The sequence below is a fragment of the Cavia porcellus genome, unplaced genomic scaffold (assembly GCF_034190915.1).
Source record: "Cavia porcellus strain 051 isolate PalLab524CR breed Dunkin Hartley unplaced genomic scaffold, mCavPor4.1 scaffold_10, whole genome shotgun sequence".
NCBI lineage: Eukaryota > Metazoa > Chordata > Mammalia > Rodentia > Caviidae > Cavia > Cavia porcellus.
Genome location: NW_026947493.1, coordinates 24576422 through 24584175, shown reverse-complemented (window position 1 = coordinate 24584175; position 7754 = coordinate 24576422). Strand labels below are relative to the sequence as shown.

The following is a 7754-nucleotide window of genomic DNA, read 5'->3' as shown; positions in this document are numbered from 1 at the left end:
GAAAGACATAGATAGAGATAAAATGACTACAATTTCCAGAACAACAACAGAAGGAACCACCAGACAGGGAAAGCAATTAAACAAGGAAGAAAAGCAGGAAAACAACAGGGAAATCACATGGCAAAGTTAAGCCAGTACATATCAGTTATATCCCTCAGTGTCAATGGCCTCAATTCACCGATTAAAAGAAACAGACTGGCAGAATGGATCAAGAAACAGGATTCAAGCTTATGCTGTGTACAAGAAACCCATGTAACTCAAAAGAAAATTCATAGACTGAAAATCCAAGGATGGAAAATAATACTTCATGCAACAAGAATACAGAAAAAAAACAGGTAGCTATTCTGTTTGCAGACAATGTAAGTTTCAAACAAAAATTGATCAAAAAAGATAAAGGAGGTCACTACATACTGGTTAGCAGAAAACTTTAAGAGGAAGAGCTAACAATCGTAAATACATACGCACCAAATACAAGAGCACCCAACTATATAAGAGAAATGCTAACAGACATGAAAAATAAACATGCAATAACACAATTACAATAGGGGCTTAATACCCCATTGTCACAAAGACATAGATCAACTAGACAAAAAGTTGGCAAAGAAATAGCAGAACTGAAGCAAACCTGTGAGCAAATGGACTTTGTAGATGTTTACAGAATTTTCCACCCAACCACATCAGAAAACACATTCTTCTCAGCTGCGCATGGGATATTCTCCAAAGTAGACCACATATTAGCCCATAGAACATTCTTAAGCTGGCCCCGAATCAAGGCCGGCAGTTTCCTGATGCTGTTGGTTTCAAGCAGGAGCCTAAAGAGATGTCTTTTTATGGTCTGTTGGCCATTTCAGAACTTGGGCAGTGAAATGGTCAATTCATTAGAAAGAAAGAGCTTGAAACAACTTCCCCCACCTTGTGAGTGGGTGTGAGCATGGCAGGCTCCAGCAGCCCAGGATGGGAGCCACCGGTGTTTACTGGGAGCCACGCCATGCTGGGACCTAGAGACTGGAAACCAAGCAACCCCTCCCCAACTGCCTGTTTTGTTTTGTTGAACTTCAATATACATGAAAGTATGGACAGCTATTTTGGAGAGAAGGAGAGACTCTATGACAACCATTAGTGACTTCCCTGTTGTCTGGTTTTGAAGACCTAAAACACCTTCCTCATTCTGTTCGGATCAGTTTTATGCTATGCTGTTTTGTATGAATTCTCTGTATGTGAAGACATGGACAAGTATTTGGAAGAAAACAAGACACAATATGATAGATAATTGTCGGTGTTGCTCCCGGCCGGCAGGAAAAACACACGACAGATTCTGACGGTGTGCAACCTTGTCTTTATTTGTCTCTGCGTGGGCCCCGCGAGGCCTCTGCTCTGCCACCAGTCCTTTCTTACCGGTGGACTTCCTCTATCTCTTTTTGTGCTTCTCTCTCGTGGCGGGAGAGGCACTTACTTTTATAGGGTAACAGTGGCCAATCAGTTCAAAGCGCGCGATGCGGGCTGATTGGCTAACATCAGTTGTTGCTAGGCAGACTATCTTACAGAGCGGGTTGTTTACCAAGCAGGAGATAAGCGCCATCTTAGCACACTCGATGGGAGGGGTAATCTAGCTCAGGCTTTGCTCTTTCTTACAGGCCTCACGTCCACCAAGTAAGGCGACCGGGCTCGGCCGCGGCTCCCAACAGATAATGAAGATCTCAGGCCATCTAGTTTTGAAATTTATATTTCTTACATTGCTTTCTTATATTCTATTTTGTGTGCTTTTTTTTTTTTTTTTTTTTTTTTCATTTTTATCGGTACTGGGGATCGAACTCACGACCGCCTGCTTGCAAGGTAGGTGCTTATGCCGCTGAGCTAAACCTCCAGCCCCATGTGTTTAATTTTACCCCATTTAAAATAAAAATTAAAAAAAGAACATTCTTAAGTTAATGCAAAGAGATTGAAACCATCCCATGTATATTATCTGACCTTAGTGCACTGAAATTGGAAATTAATAGCAAAAGAAACTGCAAAACCTATATAAACAAATGAGAATTAAATAACAGCCTCTTGAACAACCAATGGGTTACAGGTGAATATAAAGAAAAAATTAAACAATACCTACAGTTCAATGAAAATGCAGATACAATGTACCAAAACCTGCGGGACACAATGAAAGAGGTCCTAAGAGGGAAATACATAGTAGTGAATTGTTACATCAGGAAAGCAGAATGAACACAAATAAACAACCTAATGCTGCACCTCAAGCTCCTAGAAAAAGAAGAGCAAATCCAGCTCAAAGCTTCCTAGAAGAAAAGATATTATGAAGATCAGAGCAGAAATTAACACAATTGTGACTAAGAAAACAATATAAAGAATTAATGAATTGAAGAATTGGTTCTTGGAGAGAATAAAGAAAATTGATAAGCCTCTAGCCAACTTTATCAAGAAAAAGAAAGAAAAAACACAAATTCGTGCAATAAGGAATAAAAAGGGTAAAATTACTACAGATCCTGTGGAAATTCAGAAGATCATGAATACCTACTTTGAAAATCTTTACTGGAAAATACAAAGGAAATGGGCAGATTCCTAGAAACTTATGAATTACCAAAGCTGAATCTAGAAAATATAAAAATTCTGAATAACCCAATGTCAGTTACTGAAATTGAAAATGTAGTTAAAAACTTGCCAACAAAGAAAAGCCCAGGTCCTGAGGAATTCTCAGCTGAATTCAACATGAAATTTAAAGAAGATTTAGTGACAGTACTTCTCAAACTCTTTAATGAAATAGACCAGGAAGCAATTTTCCCTAACTCATTCCTGGAGGCAAGTATTACCCTGATACCAAAACCACAGAAAAACCCAACCCCAAAGGAGAACTATAGGCCAGTATCCTAATGAACATTAATGCAAAAATTCTCAATAAAAGCCAGGTGTGGTGGCTCACGCCTATAATCCCAGCACTTGGGAGGCTGAGGCAGAAGGATTGTTGTGAGTTCAGGACCAGCCTGGGTTACAAAGTGAGCTCAAGGCCAGTCTGAACTACATAGAGAGACCCTGTCTCAAAAAGACAAAAAAAAAAAAAAAAAAAAAAAAAAAAAAAAAAAAAAAAACTCAATAAAATGCTCACAAATAGAATGCAGCAAATCATCAAGAAGATTATCCACCATGAGCAAGTGGGAATTTATCCCAGGAATGCAAGGATGGTTCAACATGCACAAATAAATAAATGTAATATACCACATCAATAGAGCCCCCAAAAATCACATGATCATCTCAATAGATGCAGAAAAAGTTTTGGTTAAAATCCAACACTTGTTCATGATAAAAATCCTACAGAAAATTAAAATAGATGGCCTCTACCTTAATCTGATAAAAGCCATCTATAACAAACCAACAGCCAACATCATACTAAATGGGCAAAAAATGAAGGCTTTCACTCTAAATTCAGGAACAAGAGAAAGATGCCCACTATCACCACTCCTATTCAATATAGTTCTGGAAACATTAGCCAGATCAATTAGACAAGAGAGAGAAATAAAGGAATAAGGATAGGAAAGGAAGAAGTTAAATTATCACTATTTGCAGATGACAAATAGAAGACCCCAAAAACTCCATCAAAAGACTACTAAGGTTAATAAGCAAATTCAGCAGTGTAGCTGAATACAAAGTCAACACTAAAAAATCAATAGTATTCCTGTACACAAACAACAAACTCACTGAGAGGGAAATTATCAGAATAACACCTTTCACAATAGCATCCAAAAAAATGAAATACTTAGGAATCAACCTAAAAGAATGAAAAAGACCTATACATTGGAAATTATAGTACTCTAAAAAATGAGATAGAAGATGTCAGAAAATGGAAAGATATCCCTTGCTTTTGGTTGTGAAGGACCAACATGGTAAAAAATGGTCATACTCCCAAAATGGTTATACAGATTGAATGCAGTTCCAATCAAAATACCATTAATGTGCCTTACAGATCTATAGCAAATATTCCTAAAATTCATTTGGAAACAGAAGAGACCTAGAATAGCAAAGACAATCCTGGGCAACACAGGAGGCATCACAATCTTTGACTTCAAATTATACTACAAAGCTACAGTGATAAAATAAACATGGTACAGGAACTGCCCTCCCTCAAAAAAACAGACCTGAGGATCAATGGAACAGATTAGAAGATGCAGACACAACTAAAAAGACATTTAGCCACCTTATCTTTGACATAGGAGCAAAATATATTCACTGAAAGAAAGCCTATTTAATAAATGGTGCTGGAAAAACTGGCTTTCCACATGCTGAAGACTGAAATAGACCTATATCTATCACCATGCACTAAACTCAAAATGGATCAAAGATTAAATATTAAAATAGAAACACTAAATATGCTGGAAGACAAGGTAGGCAGAAATCTTGGAGACATAGCAGAAGCCAAAGAGTTCATGAACAAAATGCAAACTGCACGGGAAGTTCTTCAAAGAATCAACAACTGGGGTCTCTTATTATTAAATGTTTTTACACTTCAAAAAAAATCACCAACAGAGTGAAGAGAAAATTCACAGAATGGGAAAGAATTTTATCCAGCTGTCTCTCAGAAAAAAGACTTATAACTAAAACATATAAAGAATTGAAAAACATCAGCCCCCCCCCCCAAATTCAGAGACCCAGTCCAAAAATGGGCGTCTGAGATGAACATGCACTTCTCAAACGAAGAAATACAAATGGCAAATAAATACATGAAGTCATGCTCAACATCACTGGCCGGTCAAGAAGTACAAATGTTTTAATCTGAACTTTAATCTCACTCCAGAAAGAATGGCTGCCATCAAGAAATCAAACAATAGGGACTGGGGATTTAGCTCAGTGGCATAAGCACCTGCCTTGCAAGCAGGCAGTCGTGAGTTCGATCCCCGGTACTGATAAAAAGGAAAAAAAGACCAAAAAAACAAAAAACAAAAAACAAAAAAAAAAAAAAAAAAAAAAAAAAAAAAGGAAAGAAAAAGAAATCAAACAATAACAAATATTAGCGGGACTGTGAGGGAAAAGGAGTACTTCTCCACTGCTGGTGGGAGTGTAGACTGGTGCAACTATGGAAATCAGTGTGGGGATTCCTCAAAAAACTAGACTTGGAAGTTCTATTCAATCCAGCTATTCCACTTATTCCACTCTTGAGTATTTTCCCAGAAAAATTGAAAAGGTCATGTCACAGTGATATATGTGCACTCATGTTTTTGTCATGTTTATAGCAGCACAGTTTGTAATAGCTAATTTGTAAACACAAGCAAAGATGCCTGTCAATCACAGAATGGGTAAAAAAGCTGTGGTATTTTTGTACAATGGAATATTACTCAGGTATAAAAAAGATAATCTTGATGCTTTTATACGTAGATGGAGGTAACTTGAGACCATACTCATAAGTGAAATAAATCCCTCATATTTATAAATATCGTAGTTTCCCCAGTATAAAAATCCGAAAGAGTAATAAGAACCAAAATATACAGTACATATTGTAATAATGAAAGGGAAAGAAAGTGCTCAAAGGACAGAACAACTAGGATAGGGGAAAGGAAAAAAGAAAGGAAGGAAAAGATTATATGTACTTTGGTAAACATATATAAATGTATGTAAGTATACACATGCTAAATAAATAACTATACTACCAATCTTTGTTAGCTCATCAAAAATAAGTTTGTGCTGTCATTGTTTGATTGATCACTTTTATGCCTAGATTTTATAATCTGAATAACTACTTGTAAGGTAACAATATGCAATATATTAACTAGTGTTAATTCTCTACTTTTTTTTTTTGTCTTTTTCTTTTTTATTGGTAACAGGGATTGAACTCATGACCACACACTTGCAAGGCAGGTGCTTATGCCACTGAGCTAAATTCCCAGCCCCTAACTCTCTACTTTTTAAAAAATTCTGTATCATTTCTTTCTTTTTTTTTCTATTTTATTTTAAAAAATACAATAAAAAAGAAATGTGTCTGGTTGCCAAGTTGACAAAGGGTGGGTTGTTATGGCGGATACATTGTATCAACTTGAGAAACTTAAAAGTTTAACTCAGCACAGTCATACCATAAGATGACACAGTGTACACAGTCCCTCTGCTACCTGACCCCCTGGCAAAGGCACAGAGCATTCCTGTCTGCCACAGCCCCTGTATGCATATCCATGTGGCAAGGCTGACTGACCCAGGGCTGTCGGGAAAGGAAGTGTGGTCTAAGCACTCTCCTGCTGTGGGAGTCAGCTCCCAGTTACATTAAGAGGTTCCCTTTTGTGAGTTTCTTACATAATGAAAGCTCCTGAGCAATGACTGATCATTTTAAGAGGAGAGGACAGGGAAACATTTTGTAATTCCAAATTTCTAATTCCAAACAAATGTCTAAGTAAGCATCATTGTTATCCTAGTTCCTTACACTAGAGTAGCTCTTGAGTGCATAAAAATGTGTCCTGTGAACCTTTTCATTGGAAAATATAACTATATCTTTTTTTTTTTTTTTTTTTTTTTTGGTGCTGAGGATCGAACTCATGACCTCGCGTTTGCCAAGCAGGGACTTATGCCACTGAGCTAAAGCCCCAGCCCAACTATATCTACTTGATGATAAATTCTACCTAGACTTTTGTGTGTCTTGACTCAGTCCTATCAACAAGGGCACAAAATTCTCTTTGCCCTTCTTCACTGGCTACATCCACACCTCACTTGTTTCTTTTTAAGAATTTACAGACATGGGGCTGGGGATTTAGCTCAGCAGTATAAGCGCCTGCCTTGCAAGGCTGTGGTTGTGAGTTCACAATCCCTGGTACCGGTAAAAATACCAAAAAAAAAAAAAAAAAAAAAAGAATTTACAGACAATGAATTTTTTCCTTGTGTAAATATTGAACAAGCCTGATCCACAATGGTAAAGTTGATTACAGTGAAGAGTCTTTCAGCTTATCTTTTATTGGGTATTATTGCCTTCTGTAAGTTTTAAAATAACCCTGATATTGGAAAGCCTGAAAACGATTTAGAATTCACCATTCTTGAGAGAGACAAGTGGTGGCAGGAGTATCCTATCTTAGCTACTTTCTTTTGTTGTTGCTGAGACAAAGTACCTAATGCTCAAAGTTAAGGAAGGAAAGCTTTACTAAGCTCACAGTTTGCCGAGGTTTCAGTCATACTCGGCTGGCTCCGAGGTACAGTGGTACATGCAGGGGGCATGTTCATGGCACCAGAGAACAGAAAAGAAGCAAGAGCAAAAGGGGAGGAGAGAGAGAAAAAAATGCTCTTTCTGTCCCTCCTATTGTATGTAACCTTTGTACCGTGTGGTGAGTGTAGCGCTCACACCCTAATCCCAGCACTAGACAATAAATCAGTCACGAACTAGAAACCCACCTCCATGACTGCATGAGGCTTTGGAAAGGGACATCTGGATACACACCATAACATTTTGCCCCTGCCCCAGTGATTCATGCATATTCCTTTATGCAAAAGACATTTTAGTCCATCTCCAAGAGACAGCATACTGGGCCCCAGAACTTAGAAGAGGAGAAGTTTAATTTGGCTCAGGGTTTCGGGGGGTTCAGTCTGCGGTCAGCAGGTTCCAAGGCAGGAACATGGTGGTGGAAGGGTGAAGCGGAGCAAAGATGCTTAATTCACGGTGGCAGGGAGCAGAGCGGAAGGGAATTCAGCATGAAGAGGAGCCGAAGGAGGGCTGGTATCATCTGAGTCAGGGTCCTCTACTTGTGCAACTTGCTCCTCCATGCAGACCCCCTCATTCTGATCATATT

The 7754-nt window shown here is 38.2% G+C and overlaps 1 non-coding gene across 1 annotated transcript; it reads left to right on the top strand.

Moving 5' to 3' along the window:
• The first annotated feature begins 757 nt into the window (after positions 1-757).
• LOC111754646 (small nucleolar RNA SNORA2/SNORA34 family) lies at positions 758-894 on the top strand. The gene has a single exon (XR_002789328.1). It is a non-coding gene; the product is annotated as a small nucleolar RNA SNORA2/SNORA34 family (small nucleolar RNA).
• Positions 895-7754: the final 6860 nt, after the last annotated feature.